Source organism: Ovis aries, chromosome 4 (assembly GCF_016772045.2).
Source record: "Ovis aries strain OAR_USU_Benz2616 breed Rambouillet chromosome 4, ARS-UI_Ramb_v3.0, whole genome shotgun sequence".
Lineage (NCBI taxonomy): Eukaryota > Metazoa > Chordata > Mammalia > Artiodactyla > Bovidae > Ovis > Ovis aries.
In genome coordinates, this window is record NC_056057.1 from 97,910,805 (window position 1) to 97,927,791 (window position 16,987).

The following is a 16,987-nucleotide window of genomic DNA, read 5'->3' on the forward strand; positions in this document are numbered from 1 at the left end:
GCAGTCAAGCACATATGTTTCCAGATGGTTTCTGCTAGTCTCGTGAAGTTCTGCTAATCACGGGGAATGTCATCACCATGAAGAATTTTAGTAGTTTTCTAGATATGGGGAGATACATTTTTGAAGTTAGCGATGACACTACTCTCCAATCAATAAAACTGCCAGGTGAGGGAGAAATTCAGGCTAAAATACAGAACCTGCCACTAGAAAGCATCCACTCGGCATAGCACATGATCAGGCAGGAAGGACCAGCCTGTGGCAAGAGGGAGATCACCCCATTTTGTGACTTCAGAGATTCTCTAAGTGATGTTAGCTGACTGTACAATGCTTGTCCAGGGCAAGGAGAAAGCTCTCAGGGCACTTTGTTAATAACCGAATATCCCGGGACATCAGAACACAAGCCAGGAAGTTCCATAGGAAACAGAGAGCATAGAAATGGATTTTAAATGCATGGAGGGCAAGAGGTGCAGACCCATCACTATGTGATAGTTGGTCCTCGGAGACTCCTAGGACTGCCATCACTGGTTCCCCTGAGCGACAGAAAGTGTCCACTAGGACTGAGCTCCCAGGTTTCCAGCTAGAGACTCAATCCAAAAGAAATGCAAACCTTTAAATTATTATCACGTCTTCCTTGGCCTACACATCTGCCATGTACTACAGATATTTTTCCCCCTTCCTCCCTTCCATTTATATGAATGAGTGTCAAAAGGTAGCCACCTGTGAGGAAATAACTTCTGCTTTCACGGTAGGGATCTGGGAGATGAAATAAAATAAAAGTAAAATGTTACTTTGGGAAGGGCTATATAATTTCATAAATAAATTACCAGGCTTGGCATCGATCTGAGCTGAACTCGTGCTACAGACGGAAGAGAACAAGATGGCCACATCAGGCAAAGTTCACCAAGCGTACAGAACCTGTCTGCCCCTGACTTTCTTACTAATTGTCTGCACCAAATCAATGGGATCTGCAGAAAGCAAATGTACTTTCTCTCCCAATATCCTCTGGGCTCAAGAAATTCCCACTGATTCTCCCCAAAGGAACCCACCTCCGGCAATCAGGTCTTCAGCTCCTGCAAGCAGCTTACATTTAACCCAGTGAAAGCTCAGTTACGCTACCTGCGCAGAGTCGCTCAGTCGTGTCCAACTCTGTGCAGCCCCATTGACTGTAGCCTGCCAGGCTCCTCTCTCCATGGAATTTTTCAGGCAAGAATACTGGAGTGGGTTGCCACTTCCTCCTCCAGGAGGTCTTCCCAACCTGAGGATCGAACCTGAGTCTCCTGAATTGCAGGTAGATTCTTTAACTACTGAGCCATCAGGAAGCCGTGGGTGCGCTAGAAGGTGGGAAAGCCGATGGAGGTAGAGTGAGACCTGTGTAAAGGCGTCCCAGGAAGGGATCATCAGTTCCCTGAGGGCGGGGTCCTGCTGGCCAATTCGCCACTGAACCCCAGGCTCTGGCACCATACCTAGCTTATAGGAGATACTCCATAAATGCCAGAACTGTTGAACTGAGATTCCAGGGAGGAGGAAAGCAAGCCAGGCATCATGTCTTTCCAAATAATTCTTAAATATTTTGCCATCTGAGAGCCAGGCAATGGATTGACACAATATTTTTCTAACTCTTTCATTACATCATCCCAAGGAGTGTCCCCCTATCCCTGCAAATGTATTCTTTTTGCTTCTCAAAGTACTCATTCTATAAAAGAAGACAAATAGCAGTTGGATTTCCAGACTCCTGAGAAAGGGAGGGCTACATGACTTTCCTGTGTTTTTTGCAGAAGAAAGAAAGAAGGTGAGGATAAGGTTAAGTTGGGATGAAGGTGTTAAGAACTGTAACAGGAGAGAAGAAGCTAAGAAAAGTCAGGTGTTGCTGGGGTGGGGAACCTGCAAGGCTGAGGGCTGACACCATCCACCACACAGCTACCAGCACCTGCGGGTAAGGACCCAGCAGGAGGTAGCCAGGTATATTCCTGTTGACTGATGGAATCACTTTGTCTATTCACAGCTAAGGTGGGACATGAGAAGAGGACCACCAGTAACCCACCAACCCTGGAAACTGACTAGTGCTGAGTGACCGATCATCTCTGACAACTCCAGTCATCACTAGCTAGGGCAATAGTGGCTTTAACAACTGTCCCCAATGGACAAGGCACTCCAGAGGGGTGCACATGCCTGAGCCAGAACTACGCCAGTGTCCCTCTGTGATGCTCTGGCCTCCACCCAAGGACCAAGGGTCCTGTCCTCCAGCTACAACTTCAGGAATTGTACCTTGCCTACTCCCAAAGCTGATCTCTGGAATAGAAGCAACAGATGAACACAGTTCCAGGGCAGGAATAAGGACACAGATGAAGAGAATGGACATGTAGGGGCGGAACAAATTGGGGATTCGGACTAACATATACACACTAGCATGTGGAAAGTAGACAGCTCGTGGGAATCTGACGCATAGTGGAGGGAGCTCAGCCCAGTGCTCTATGATGACGTAGAGGAATGGGATGGGGGCGGGAGGCTCCAGAGAGAGGGAGTGCATGCATGCGCATGACTGGTTCACTTTGTTGTATAGCAGAAACTAACACAGCATTGTAAACCAATTATACTCAAGTAAAAGTGATAATAAAATACAGGTTGGTTGGTTAGTCACTAAGTCATGTCCGACTCTTTTGCAATCCCATGGACTGTAGCTCGCCAGGCTTCTCTGACCACAGGATTTCCCAGACAAGGATACAAGAGTGGGTGGCCGTTTCTTACTCTTCTCAACCCAGGGATCTAACTGGTGTCTCCTGTGGCTCCTGCACAGGAGGGTTCTTTACCATTTATCCACCTGGGAAGCCCAAAATAAGGGTGTGCATGCATACTAAGTTGCTTCAGTCATGACCAACTCTTTGTGACCCGAAGGACTACGGCCTTTTAGGCTCCTCTGTCCGTGGGATTCTCCAGGCAAGAATACCAGAGTGGGTTGCTATGCCCTCCTCCAGGGGATCTTCCCAACCCAGGGATCAAATCTTCGTCTCTTACGTCTCCTGCACTGGCAAGCCAGTTCTTTACCACTAGCACCACATGGGAAGCCCAAAATAAAGAGTAACCAGAAGCAAAACAAAACAAAAAACCAAGGGCAGCACCACAAAGAAAAGGTCTGAAGGCAGATATGTGGAAATGGATGCTTCTAGGACCACAAAAAATTATAGCATCCAGGAGGGGCCATGCGTTAGAGAGCCTCATAGTTATTCTGGTTATTCTGGCTGATTCTCTTAACTCCTCCCATCTCTGGGCCCAGAAGAAGTTTGAGTTCTCTTTATTTTCATCCGTCTACTCCAGGTAAAGTTTATAGTTTCCTCCAGAAGCCCCTGACCAGTGAAGGAAGCAGGGAATTTCTACGTGTGGTTCAACCGTCCCCTGCTTGCTTCTGGCCCAAGCTGGGCTGCACTCAGGCTTCACCTCTCCGTTTCTTCAGAAATCCCTGTCCAGCCATCCAGGCCCTAGAGCAGGGCTTCCACTGTGAACAGTGAGTAGAGGAATGAGTGGCTTTTCTATTTCTCCTGGAAAGCTTAGCGAGGCAAGTTCTGTTCACTAAGCAGAGCCCCCCAGAAGGCAGCACTTCACGTTCCACCGACAGGTGCAAAAGCAGAGCTCAGCTGTGTGGCAGATGCTGTGCCCCCGCCCGAGACCCCTGGCTCCAGAGGAGAAAAAGGAACGAGATGCCTTCACATCAACTTCTAACACTGAGCGGATGGGGAGCCCTGGGGCTGCTGTCCTTGGTGGGATTTGCCTGGACCTCTCTATGGTCACACACTCACCCTCATAGGAAACTGTGCCTTGAACTCTAGGACAGTATCTCTCCAAGTGTAGTTTCTTGCAGCAGAATCGCACCCATGGGATCAGAACCTCTGAGGGTGCAGGAAGCAGCCTTCTAGACAACAGATCTTTAGGTGCCTCTTATGACACCAGGAGGCAGGGCTCCCAAAATCAAGTGACAACCCTGGGCCCAGGCAAGGAAGGCAAATAGCACAGAGAACACAGCAAGCTGAGCAGAGCGTGTGCAGCTTTGCAAGCTGGAGAACGTGTCCTCTGGGAAGTGGCCTCTAGCCAACTCTGCGATTGCCATGTGGAAAGAATGGATCCATGTTCTCAGATATGCCTGTATTTCTACAGATGTGTAAAAACCACATTTTACACGCAATCTTTTGATCATTAAATTTTGCCCATGGGGAAATATTCCATGTACCTAAATGAAACACAAGTGTGCTTCAGCTCATGGGTTTCCACTTAATAGTCACGATTGAGAACCACTGGTTTAGGATCAATTTAAGAACTGCTAAACTTGAGGATCTGGATGTGAGAGTTGGACCACAAGGAAGGCTGAGTTCCAAAGAACTGACGCTTTCAAACTGTGGTGCTGGAGAAGACCCTTGAACAGCAAGGCGATCAAACCAGTCAATCCTAAAGGAAATCAACCCTGAATACTCATTGGAAGGACTGATGCTGAAGCTCCAATACTTTGGCCACCTGATGCAGACAGTCGACTCACTGGAAAAGACCCTGATGCTGGGAAAGATTGAGGGAAGAAGGAGAAGAGGATGACAGAGGATGAGATGGTTGGTTGGATGGCATCACCGATTCAATGGACATGAACTTGGGCAAACTCTGAGAGACAGCGAGGGACAGCAAGGCCTGGTGTGCAGCAGTCCATGGGGTCTCAAAGAATCAGATACAACTTGGCAACTCAACAACAACAAACTTGAGAATGTTTCTCAGCCACACCTAGCAAGACCCTCTGTTTCCCATCTTAATCAGCCCACAAAAGCAAAAGGACCCAGTGGCTGCCTAGTCTGCTAGAGTGAAGCCTTCTGGTTCCTCCCAGGGAAGAGAAGGAAGACTCCATGTTTTCAAGGCCCCTCAAGGGGATGTAGTCTCATGTCCCCGCCGTGAGGTCAGGGGCAGATCCACAGCTCCCGTCACAGGAGGCGTGCCCTCCTGGCTTGGAGCACTCTCTGCCTCAATGAGGTCCTCACTGACCTGCCAGAAGCCATCAGGATTCTTGGAAATTCACAGATTTCAGGCTCCAAGGTCCCTCCCTTGAGTTCCCAGAGTCTATAAGAGGAATAAAGCTGGCATGATTCTGAAATACGGTCCCTCACAACATCTGAAACCCATCCTTGAGAAGCAGAAAAGAAACGAAAACAAAATCACCCAGTGTATTTCCTAGAGTCTGTCCTCCTTGCACTGGCTCTTACGGACATCAGGAAAACCCTTCAGAAGCATCTTCCTTGGGAGGATTAGCAGAGAGCTGTTGCCTTGGCTCTAGCAGGAGCTCTGGGCAATGGGGCCAAGCAGAACAATGAAGGGCGAGGCAAGGAAAGGTCAAGGTGGGACACCCACCCTCACACCCAATCTGGTGCTTTTCTCCCTCTTCCCCTCACACCTCCTTGGGGCCACAGCTGGGGAGAATCTGAAGATAAGACAGAGGGAGGGAAAAGGACATCACACTGACATGGGTTTGCTTGAGCTGGTCTTGATCTCCACCCCTCCCCCGCTTCTATCAGCCCTAGTGGGTTCACCACGCTACACTGCTGGATGTAGGAACTGAAAGAGAAAGTTATCCAATGCATATGTCAGATGCAAACACCCAAGTGAAAGCCCAGTGCCAGTGGAAGTCATTCATAAACTTATCTTCAGATTATAGCATCACTGTCACCTCCAAAGGGCCACAGGTAACTCAGACACTCATCTAGACTCAGGAACAGAAGCTGGCAGACACTGATAACTCTTTGAGTGCTGAGCTTTGAGCTTTTTAAGCTCAGCAGAGGTGGGCAGCAGGGAGAAGGAACACGTCTCCCTCCTATGCCCTGCACTCCAAAGACAGTGATCTCACTTCAGGTTTCCTAAACTGATCATCAGATCCTCCTTGAAACCCTTTCCAGAAGGTTCTCCATCCTCAACCCCCCACTCCCAACACTCTCTCAGAGGTTCTGATTACATCAGCCTGGGCTGAAGCCAGGGCATCTACAATTTTCTCAGGTGAATCTTAAAATAAGCAGGGCTTGGGAACCATGGGGTCAACCCTGAGATTCACAAAATGAAAACACGCAGGTCAAATATCAAACCAACCCAGCTGGTTCTACTATTCAAGGCAGGAGATTCCCAAAGTATGCCAATTCCTTACAAGTGACGTAAGAGATACATTTATTTTTCAAATACTTCCTCTCTTGAAAGAACACACTGAATTACATCAGGTTAATTCCACTGTGGTATTTTCCCCAATTCCAGTTCACAGAGATCGTTTAAAACTGAGAATCCTTTCCAAAGGGAAGAGATATGAGGCCACGTTCTTCGACAATGCCTGCGCTGGGCCTGGCACAGGGCCGAGCACTTTACGTGCCTCACCTCACTTAACCCTGCAAGGAAATGATCGGGATTCCATGTGACTGATGAAGAAGTGGAGGGTTAAGTACCTCGCCCAGGCTAGGAAGTGGGGAGACTGAACTTTACCTGCAACTGACCCGAGTCTTTACCTTCAAGCCTGACCCAAGTCTTTTCCTTCACCCCTCCCACATCTACATCTCTGCTTGTTCCTGGACCTCTGAACATCACTGAACAAACATCCCCTCCCGGCCAACAGAGCAACTCCTATGTCAGGGCCTCCTGGAGGCGTGCAGGCACCGTTGAGGGCAAGGTGGATGGCCGAGGTCAGAGGAGAGGCTGGGAGCTCTATATAGGCCTCCTCCCAGGATTGCCTGATGATGTGAGTCATTGATCTCACATCGATGACTACACAGAGCAAAATCCCCCCATGTGAACCAATATTGGATGGCAATGTGCAAACCCACTGATTTTGGGGGCTGTTTGTTACGGGATTTCCGATTTGTATCTACTATGCAGAAGGACCAAAGGACAGGCATTCCCAAAGCACAGAGAAGACAGGGAAGGGGTGAAAGCCATCAGGATTCCACAAACACCCACCGAAAGCATCAAATCAGAGGTGAAGACAAGAGAGTATGTTAGTTGCCTGGATTTCTGTTTTTCAGGCTGCTCTGTATTTCAGCCCCTGCCCCAGCTTACAGCTGAGCTCTGGGGATGAGAAGAAACCAGAGAGCACCTCTCTCTGCAACCACAAGTCCAGATCCCCAGATCACCCGGACCAAATTAGGACAGAAAGCCGTCACTGACGCACACACGGGCCCCAGGGAGTCTGAGCGTGAGCGCATCTAATGCTGTCGAACAAAACGTGAAACCAAAGAAAACACCCAGCCAAACAGAGCCCTTTGAATTGATGGCTTCGCTCCAGGATCGCGGATGGGGAGAGCGAGAAGACAGACAAAGCCTCGCTTTGGAAAGGCTCAAAAGAGTTTCTAGGAATGCCACGTCCCAAATCCGGTGGGGTTTGGGAGGGGTCTGGAGAGCCCCGGGCGCTGAACAGCGCTTCCTTGTCAGAGTAGGAAGTGGAGTCCTAGGCTCGTGTAGCCCTGGTCTTTCATCAAATTAAAGTCTAATGCAAAATTAATTCAGAGTACAGTGTAATTCTAACTTCAAGATGACTGCCAAAGGATTTTATGATAAGCCGATGAGCCTAGGGCCATTTCAAGCTCCAGGGAGGTTTTTATTTGTTTTTGTAATGTCCCATCATTTTGTCTACCTTTGGGGGTTTTGCTTGGCAGGTAGAGTCCAGAAGATGGGGGACAGACTGGAAACGGATGAGACTGCCAATAGTGGACAAGCCTGCAGCTGAACGCACGCCAGGCAGGCTGGGTTCTATTCCCACCACCCATCCCAGAAACACCTGTTCTGACTCAAAGTTGGGGAGTTCTCACCAAACACCAAGAATTCTATGGTGCTTTCTGGTAAATTCCCAATCTAGCATTAAAAGCTAGAAAGTGAAAGTTGCTCAGTCATGTCTGACTCTTTGTGACCCCAGGGACTGTGGACCACCAGGCATCTTTGACTCTCCAGGCAAGAAAACTGGAGTGGGTTGCCATGCCCTCCTCCAGGGGATCTTCCCAGCCCAGGGATTGAACCCAGGTCTCCCACTTCACAGGCAGAGTCTTTACCATCTGAGCCACGGGGGAGGATCTCATATCAATGACTACACAGAGCAAAATCCCCCCATAACATATGAACCAATATTGGATGGCAATGTGCAAACCCACTCATCTTTGGTGTTGTTTGTTACAGAAATCACTGATGCTGACTAACACACCATTCATAAGCAACTCAAGAACAAACAGAGCAAGCTTACACTAGGAAAGCAATGGCCATCCATTCACTGACCTTGAATTACAAAATTCCAGACAGCCCTACAGGCAGAGCAGTAAGTGTGACTCACCATTGTGAATGACGATGTGCCAGCCACCCTCACACACAACCAGAGTCTCCTGCGAGAGATGGAACAGACAGCTCCACACCCTCTCGGACACCCTCCAGTTTCCCTACTCGAGTAGTGGAGACAGCCTCTGATCTCCCAAGGAAAATGCAATATGACTCTAGGTGTCACCTTTCAAAGACTGTCAGCACAAGTGATTTAAGCCCCAGGAAAAACCCTAGTGTCCTTTTAACATCCAAAACTAATCCTCTTCACACCAGACGTCAATGTTAAATAAACAGAAATTTCCATTAACCTGCACCTCTGTACATTTATTTTTAAAAAGCGATGTCACTCTCCTTTAAATGAACATACTAATTAGTGTATTAATAAATAGCTGAATGGAATCAATGAGACATGTAATCAAGGTCTGACCAGGAGTCAGGCCAGGTTGAAGGAGGTTGGAGGGAGGGAGGGGGAGGAAAAAGGATCTTATTAGCAGGTTTGCTGAGGAGCAACGTGTAAAATCAATGTCCCACATGCAACCGAGTGGAGGGTGTGTGTAAAGCTGAGTGCCTGCACGCCTCCTCCCTTTAACAGGAAAGCTCCTGGTGAGAGTTAATGGGACTGGCAGGGTGGATGTTAATTGGGGCTGGAAAAGCCATTCAGAGATCCTGTCCAGATCACAGCTGGCAAAGTTTTTACCCAGAACCTCAGTGCTGAAGACCTGACTCCTCGACCCTTATTTAAAATACTGAAAAATAACAAGCTGGGAGGGTTGATTTCATCCTTAGCAAACACTTGCTCTAAACTAGAAGCCATGATAGGTGTTATTTGTTGGAGGTTCTCTGTTACTCTTACTCCTCTTCCAAATTCCTGGCCCATAAAGAGTAGCTGGAAGTACCTCCGACCCCAGAGATGGGGTGCTGGGAGGCCAAAGGTCTGGAGAGCTTGAGACAGCTTTAGGGGTGGTAATGGGACAGACTTTGCCCTTCATCAGCCCTCAATTTCTTGTAGTACACCTCAGACCAGGAAGGCTCAGAAAGGTGAAAAGAGGAAATTTTTTTGCAGGTATGAGGTTTCCAGCTGAAGTGGTGATCTGATTACCTGCAAACCCACCCCACCTCCTTGGGGCTCAGGTTAGCACTGATACCCTCAGTGAATTTCCTCCACCTAAAAACACACCCCTTTGGGCTCGCAAACTCTGAACTAAAGAAACCTGGGTTTTTGTTTCCCTGGAGATTAATTTCAGGAGTCCTACCCTTCAGTACAAAATCAATTCAGTGCCTGAGCCCCTTCCCCAATACCAGTGATAAATGGAATATTGCCTGCCATGTCAGTAAACAAAGGATGTCAGAGTCATCAGCAATTGCAGCTCTCCAACCAGTGTGAGCTGGTGAGCCCTGAGGGAACTCAGGAAGGAAAGAGTACCTGACTTCTAGCAGCCATCAGACCACAGTCATTCCCAGCGACCCCTGAGGAAACTCTGGATGTGAAAGCACAGGATACTAGCCCGCAAATAGCTGAGGTGCATATCAAAGAAATGATTTCAGTGAGTCCCCACTGTTGCATCCTTCAGTACACAGAAAAACACTAAATTCCTTAACTTGGGAGATCTGGTTTTTTTTTAATTAATAATCTGTTGATGTTCAGACTACCTGCCCTTTGTTACAAAACTTCTATATAATCTGGCACCTCCCTTTTCCTCCCCAGAGCAGTTCTCTCAGGATCACTTGAGATGCTGTCTCTCAGGCTTGAAGTCCTAAAAATTGCCACCAAATCAAACATAACGCTCAACTTTTAGGTTGTAAACGTTTTCTAAGTCAACACCAGCTAAGTGATACTAAGTGAGGTGGAAACTGTTCAGATGAAAGAGACTCAGAAAAAGAAATCTTGCCTTGGGGCTGGCACTGCCCACGACAAACTCCTTGGGGTGGTCCTGCTAGGAGGCAGGGGATTGGCTTGTTGGCCCTGATGGGATGTGTGACCCAGGGTTCTGGGTTGCTGTAAGGCCCCCCATGAAAATGAGGGTCTTCCTAATTCCTGGTTCTGAGAAAGCCAGTCTCTCTGAGCTACCCCACAGGCAGAAATCCTGCTGCTCTACACACCTATCCCTAGCACTTGCATCCACACCAGATGACCCGGAAGCAGAGGCTATACCATGAGGTGCATTTCTGCCAGCCTCAGGTAGTGCCTGAGACCCGCTCACCGGAAGGCCAGCATTTCCTGGAGTGATGGTGAGGAGACACATAAAGGGAAGCATGGGGCCTCGGGTGGAGGCAGTTCTCAGCCGCCCCTGAGCTACTGTCCACAGGACAACTAACGGTGTTTTGCCCCAGGAGGTTCATAACACTGCTGGAAGGGTCTCCTCCCCAGATCCATCAGAAAACCAAAGGGTGACAGCCTCAGCGCAGGGGCAGAGCTTCCTGACAGGGCCACGGAATCAAATGCAGAAGGAGGGGCCCGAGACAACTGCCCCACACCCAGTCTGAAGCACAGACACCGAAAGCTGGTAGTCAGGGGCCTCCCCATCTGGTTTGAGAAGCTCTAGAGAAGTCCCCCTGCATCAGTCTTCATCTTACCTTCTGCACTGAAATGCCACCATTGGAGCTCTGTGTCTTTGGGTCAAGTGTTACAGTCTCTCTCCCAACAACCCACTCCTTACTGTGGCTCCTCCATCACGTCCCTTTCCCTGTGGACAGGGAGACACAAGAGCAGGCAGAAGAGGTGAGTGGAGAGGGTTCAAACAGCAGGGGCCCACTGGTCTACAAGGCTACATGGTGAGACTGAGGGAGAGCGTCCTCTCTGGTCAACTAGAATTTGGTGGGCAGAAGGATTTTGGTAGAAGAAAGAGATAAGTCTTTCCTCAGCAAGGAGATGAAACAAAGCTTGGCCGACAGGACATGGCACAATGGCAGCTCCTACTAATTCCTGAGTCACAGATATACAACTAGAGCCCCCGAGGGCCTATGTCAAGACAATAAGGAGAGGCAGAAAGGAAGAGGTTTCACTCTGAATGGAGTTCTTAAGGAGAAAAGCAACTACTTCCCAGTTTTGTCCAAGGATAACCTTGGAGATACGTCGTTCAGTTGCTCAGTCATGTCCGACTCTTTGCAACCCCATGGACTGCAGTACACCAGGCTTCCCTGTCCTTCACAGTCTCCCAGAGTTTGCTCAAACTCATGTCCATTGAGTCGATGATATAGGCAGATACATAAATAGACATATGTATATGTGTGTGTGCACTCTATCTATACATATAGATATATGTATATCCCATATCTATGTCCATATCTATCTACACCTACATAGTGACTATTTTTAAACCAAAAATACCAGGACACATGCTCAGGCAATGGCATAGAATATCTGAAGTCTGTTTCTAGCAAATCCAGGGTGCATGGTCGCTACTGACAGGCCAAGGAGTGGCGGATGGCTGTGACAAGGATATGGGGGTGATACTGCCAATAAGTGCCTCCTTTCCTTCAGGGAACAGAGGAGAAGTGACAGGTCTTTCTGTGGTGTGATTGCTCTAGAATGACCATCTCATTCCAAGCTGGCTAAATTCACCGCTCATAGAAGCTCCATCCTCTTCAAAATCCACCAATGCACTGAAAGTTCCCAGGCTCCCAGGCTTTTGTTCCCTCTCCACAGTGGCTCATCACCTCTCTCCACAGTCAACCAGTGGTTTCTTCCTCCGTAGCCAGGATGTTGCTGGGGAAAATGCATATTTTGAGCTTAATAGTCCATCATCATGCAGAGATTTAACTGCTTTCAGAACTGAGTGACCAGGAGAAACTGGGTGTGCTCTGCCAATCAGGCTGGGTAGGGGCAATGGGTTCCGACTGGGTCACTGGACACATACAGTGAAATGCAGGCAGGAAAGTCCCAGAGGCCCTTGCAATCTAGCTAATGGCTATCCTACCAGGAAACCAGGGCCTGGAACTGAAGACAACTGAGATGGGCTGCTTCCATAAACATCTCCTGTTGGACTCAGGCGAGTATATCCAGGTATGTCAATGCCATGCACACTGGACCCACCCTTCTGGTCTCCAATAGACCATGTCAGCTTTATGACCTTGAAGCAGGCGAACAGCAAATGCTCCATCCTGCAGAGCTTGACGTAATTATCAGGTAGGCTCCAGGCAACAATTATCCATTAATGGCTAGTCACTGCCTTGAGTTAAAGCCAAGAGTCTCCTATTTGCTCTCCTTTAAACCAAATCTTGAGGTCTCGGTGGTAAACTAGAAAAAAACAGCAACCATTGCCACCGCCTGGCAAGAAGAACACATTATCTAAGTTATCCCTGAAGGTGAAACATACATAAAACCATATATGTTTACAGGAGTGCATTGGCAAAATGGATGGCTGAGCTGAGCACAGATCAAAGATATAATATTGCCTGTTAAACTTAAATTCCAGGCAAATCCTGGATTTTCCCAAAATGAAGAAATTCCTACAGAAACTTTTAAATCTTTTTCTAGGATGCCATACTTAGAAGGAGAGCCAGGATCCATGGGATCAGCCACCTGCCCTTCTGCTCCTCCCATGTGTATGTACAATCTCAAGCGATAGGCACACTGAAGTCTAGTGTTAGAAACAGGTGTGACTATTTATAAGCCAATAAAGTTGAAGAGCTTTAATCCAGCATAGAATACCAAGAATCATAACTAACAGGTTTTAGGTATCTGAAGAGGAGGCAATAATTTTCAGCAATATTATAAGCATTTAATATGTGCCAGGCAGTGTGCATTATGCTACTTGATTGTCCTAGTAATTCTGTGATATAATATTTTACCTTTTTAATGATAAGAAACCCGAACATCAGAGAGGATGGGTTACATGCCCAGCGTCACACAGCCAAGGAGCCAGAGTTTGATGACATCTGTAACTTACTTTAAAACCCTTCAGTGTAGACAGGGTGGTATAATGTATGTAAGTTACTTTTAATCTACACCCAAGGACAGTTAGTCAACATCTGAAGTACTGACATCAAAAATGCATACACACTCCAGGGTTGCTGAGTTGGCTTTTGAAAGACTCACATCAGAGTCCACCCTGAGTCTTTCAACTTCACTATCTTGATCAGTACCACTGGGTTTGTTAAAAAGCATAAGAGATGTTGGAAATAATTTTTCAGTGGAAAAGTAAGTGGTGTCAAAGATAGGCAATTGGACTGAAATACTGTCTGGGCACCTCTGCTCTATGGCACAAGAAACTGGGAGGTTTGTGGCTTAGGGATCCCATTAGATCTATGTTTCTTCTTTCAAATGATTCTGTCCTCTGATTCCACTAGAAGATGAGCTGAAACCTGTAAGCAAAATATTGTTGCCTCTGCCTCAAGTAAACCTCCCTTCAAATAAACCTCACAGAGTCATGTTAGAGACTGAATGTGTCCTCCCAAAACTCATATGTTGAAATCCTAACCCCCAGTGTGATAGTATTAGGAGGTGTGGCATTTGCAAGGTAATTAGTTCATGACGGTGGAGCCCTCCTGAGTAGGATTAGTGTCCTTATGAGAAGAGAACAAGTGTCCCCCTGCCCCCACATATGTGTGTATATATATATGATATATAATACATACATCATATATATATGATAGATAATATATACATCATATACATATATCTCATACAAGGAGAAGGCAATCACCTGTAAACCAGAAAGAGAACCTTCACCAAGAACTGAACCATGCTGGCACCCTAATCTTGGACTTCCAGTCTCCAGAACTAAGAAAAAATATCTGCTGTTCCAGCCACCCTTTCTATGGTATGCTGTTATAGCAGCCTAAACTGACCAAGATGGTCACTAAGCCAGTGTTCCCCAAACTTTCTCACTTCCTGACACACGAAGAAAATTATAATATTTGTGCTACTCTCTGGAGCTAGAGAGAGCTGGCCTGGGGGCTCTGCTATCTGTATGCCTCATATGTCCACAGCGGGGCTGAGGGGACTTGCTATCCCTGGTGCACTAGCTGGGATCAAGAAGACAGGGTCATCACTGAGCTTTCAGGACAGGAGAGCAACTGCTTTTAAGTCTCCTTACAAACAAAGACACGTGTGTGTGATGGAATCCAGTCTGATACTTGCTTTGTTGGAAGGTTGTGGAGGAGAAGGCCTATAGCTCTCATTCATCCGTAATCACTAGAAACTGAGCCCCCAGATAATCTATTCATTGGGAATGGATGACCAGTTGGCATAAGCCAGGTTGCAAGGCCAGGTCTGTCTGCCTCCAAAGTCTTTACTGGGTCCTTGTGGTTCCATTGCTTCTTGAGTCCAGAGGAACTTGTGTGTGCTAAGCTGCTTCAGTCATGTCTGATTCTTTGCAACCCTGTGGTCCACCAGGTCTATTGTTCATGGGATTCTCCAGGCAAGAATACTGGAGTGGGTTGCCATTTCCTTCTCCAGGGGATCTTTCCAACTCAAGGACTGAACCCTGGTCTCCTGTGTCTCCTGCATTGGCAGGTAGGTTCTTACCACTAGCACTACCTGAGAAGCCTTCAAAGAATTTTAATCAATTGTTGTTTGTCAAACGTATAAGGGAAGCTCTCTAAGAAATGCCATGCCAAAGGGTTCTGTCCTTGGTGCTCTGCAGTTCCACAGTTTATCAGTGATATGAATGAAGACACTTCTCAGAATTGCAGAAAACAAACTCTAGGACTTGTAAAGGTCAAATGAGAGGCAATGGGAGAAGTTGTGTGGTCTCTATTGGTGATACTGACACATAATTCAAAACTATCTTAGCAGGCTGGAACAGATCCGAACTTGACTCCAAGATGAAACGGAATGTGATAAACATAAGTTCAGGGCTTCCCTGGTGGCTCAACACTAAAGAATCTGCCTGCAATACAGGAGATGAGGGTGCAGTCTCTGGGCTGGAAAGATCCTCTGGAGAAGGAAATGACAACTCTAATTGCCAAAAGAATACTCAAGTATTCTTGCCTGGGAAATCCCATGGACAGAGGAGCCTGGCAGGCTATAGTCCATGAGGTCGCACAGAGTCGGACATGACTTGGTGACTGAACAACAAAAACTAAGTTCAAAATTTAGGTTTAAAAAACACATGAGTGAATAAAGTACCAGGTGGCAGAAGTTAACATAAAATATATATCAAATGAGTGTGGAAGGAGTTTAGAAACCCCCCAGTTCTGGACCAGCAGTGGGATGGGGCTGTGCCCAGCTCCTCTGATGCAGGGGAATTCTAACACTGGGATCTGGTGTCCCACCTCCCGCAGATTCCCACCTTCTCCACACATCTGTCCCCAAGTCAGATGTGGAGTCAGACCCAGTCTTTCATGGCAGCAATGAGCTCTCAGTCCATGTGGGAAGGTCAGTAGAGGAGAAAGAACCATCGTGTGTCACACAGGGCTGTTCACATCCCCCACAAAGATGCATAGCCCAGATGTGTAGCTCAGAGAAAAGAGTGGAAGGAGAGTTGATACAAGCTGGGAATTCAAGATTTTCTTCACAGAAAATGGAAGGACTGGGGTGGGGGAGGAAGGAGAAACATAAAAGCAGGCCATTAACTACCGAGGGGCAATCATCTGTGCCCCTAAATAAAAATCTCTTTATCTCCTTGATTTTCACTTTGATATTATCTTTATTATTTTTTCACTTTTATGAAACCTGAGAACCTTCCAGCCCAAGACCACAAAAAAGCAGACTAATTTAATGGGGTTTTCCTTTTGGGAAGGAAGTGACTGGATCTTCCCATGTCCTCCTATGTCCTCCAAGGCCTTACAGTAAGTCTGCGGTCAAGACTACAACTCAGGAGATGCTCCATGCACAGTCACTGAGCAACTACGATCAGACGGAAGATTACACAGCAGCACGCAGACATCATGGCGTGCTGATTTCCCTGTGAAACTACTTCCCACTTCCTGTGAGTTCAAAGTGGTTTCATTATATGTGATGCCCTCTGTCATCTGCCCATTGCAGCACCTCTCTTTTTTGGCTCAGGAAACCAAGAAGAAAACCAAACTACCCTATTATTGGAGCCAAATGAATTGCAGATGCATGTGAGACGGCACAATTACCGTACAACTGCACTCATTTCACGTGCCAGCAAGATTATGCTCAAATCCTTCAAGCTAGGCTTCAGCAGTACATGAACCAAGAACTTCCACATGTACAAGCTGGATTTAGAAAAGGCAGAGGAACCAGAGATCAAATTTCCAACATACCCTGGATCATATAAAAAAAAACAAGATAATTCCAAGAAAACATCTGCTTCATTGGCTATGCTAAAGTCTTTGACTGTGTGGATTACAACAAACTGTGGAATATTCTTAAAAAGATGGGAATATCAAACCGCCTTATCTGCTTCCTGAGAAATCTGTATGCAGGAAAAGAAGGAATAGAACCAGACATGGAACAATGGACTCGTTCAAAATTTGGAACTGAGTCCATCAAGGCTGTATATTGTCACCCTGCTTATTTAACTTATACACAGAGTACATCATGTGAAATGCCAGGCTGAATGAATCACAAACTGGAATCAAGATTGCAGGGAGAAATATCAATAACCTCAGATATGCAGATTATACCACTTTAATGGCAGAAAGTGAAAAGGAACTAAAGAGCCTCTTGATGAAAGTGAAAGAGGAGAGTGAAAAAGTTGGCTTAAAACTCAACATTCAAAAAACTAAGATCATGGCATCCTGTCCCATCACTTCATGGCAAAAAAAATGGTGAAAA

General features: G+C 46.9%; 1 protein-coding gene across 3 annotated transcripts in view; it reads right to left on the minus strand.

Moving 5' to 3' along the window:
• The window catches only part of PLXNA4 (plexin A4), a 499,413-nt gene that overhangs the window by 463,364 nt on the left and 19,062 nt on the right, over nucleotides 1–16,987 (minus strand). The window contains exon 2 of one of the 3 annotated variants that reach the window (XM_042248843.2): nucleotides 10,873–10,982. The exons of the other annotated variants lie outside the window; for them this stretch is intronic. The gene's annotated coding sequence lies outside the window, so the exon portion shown is untranslated. The remainder of the gene's footprint in view (nucleotides 1–10,872; nucleotides 10,983–16,987) is intronic. 3 annotated transcript variants of the gene reach the window in all.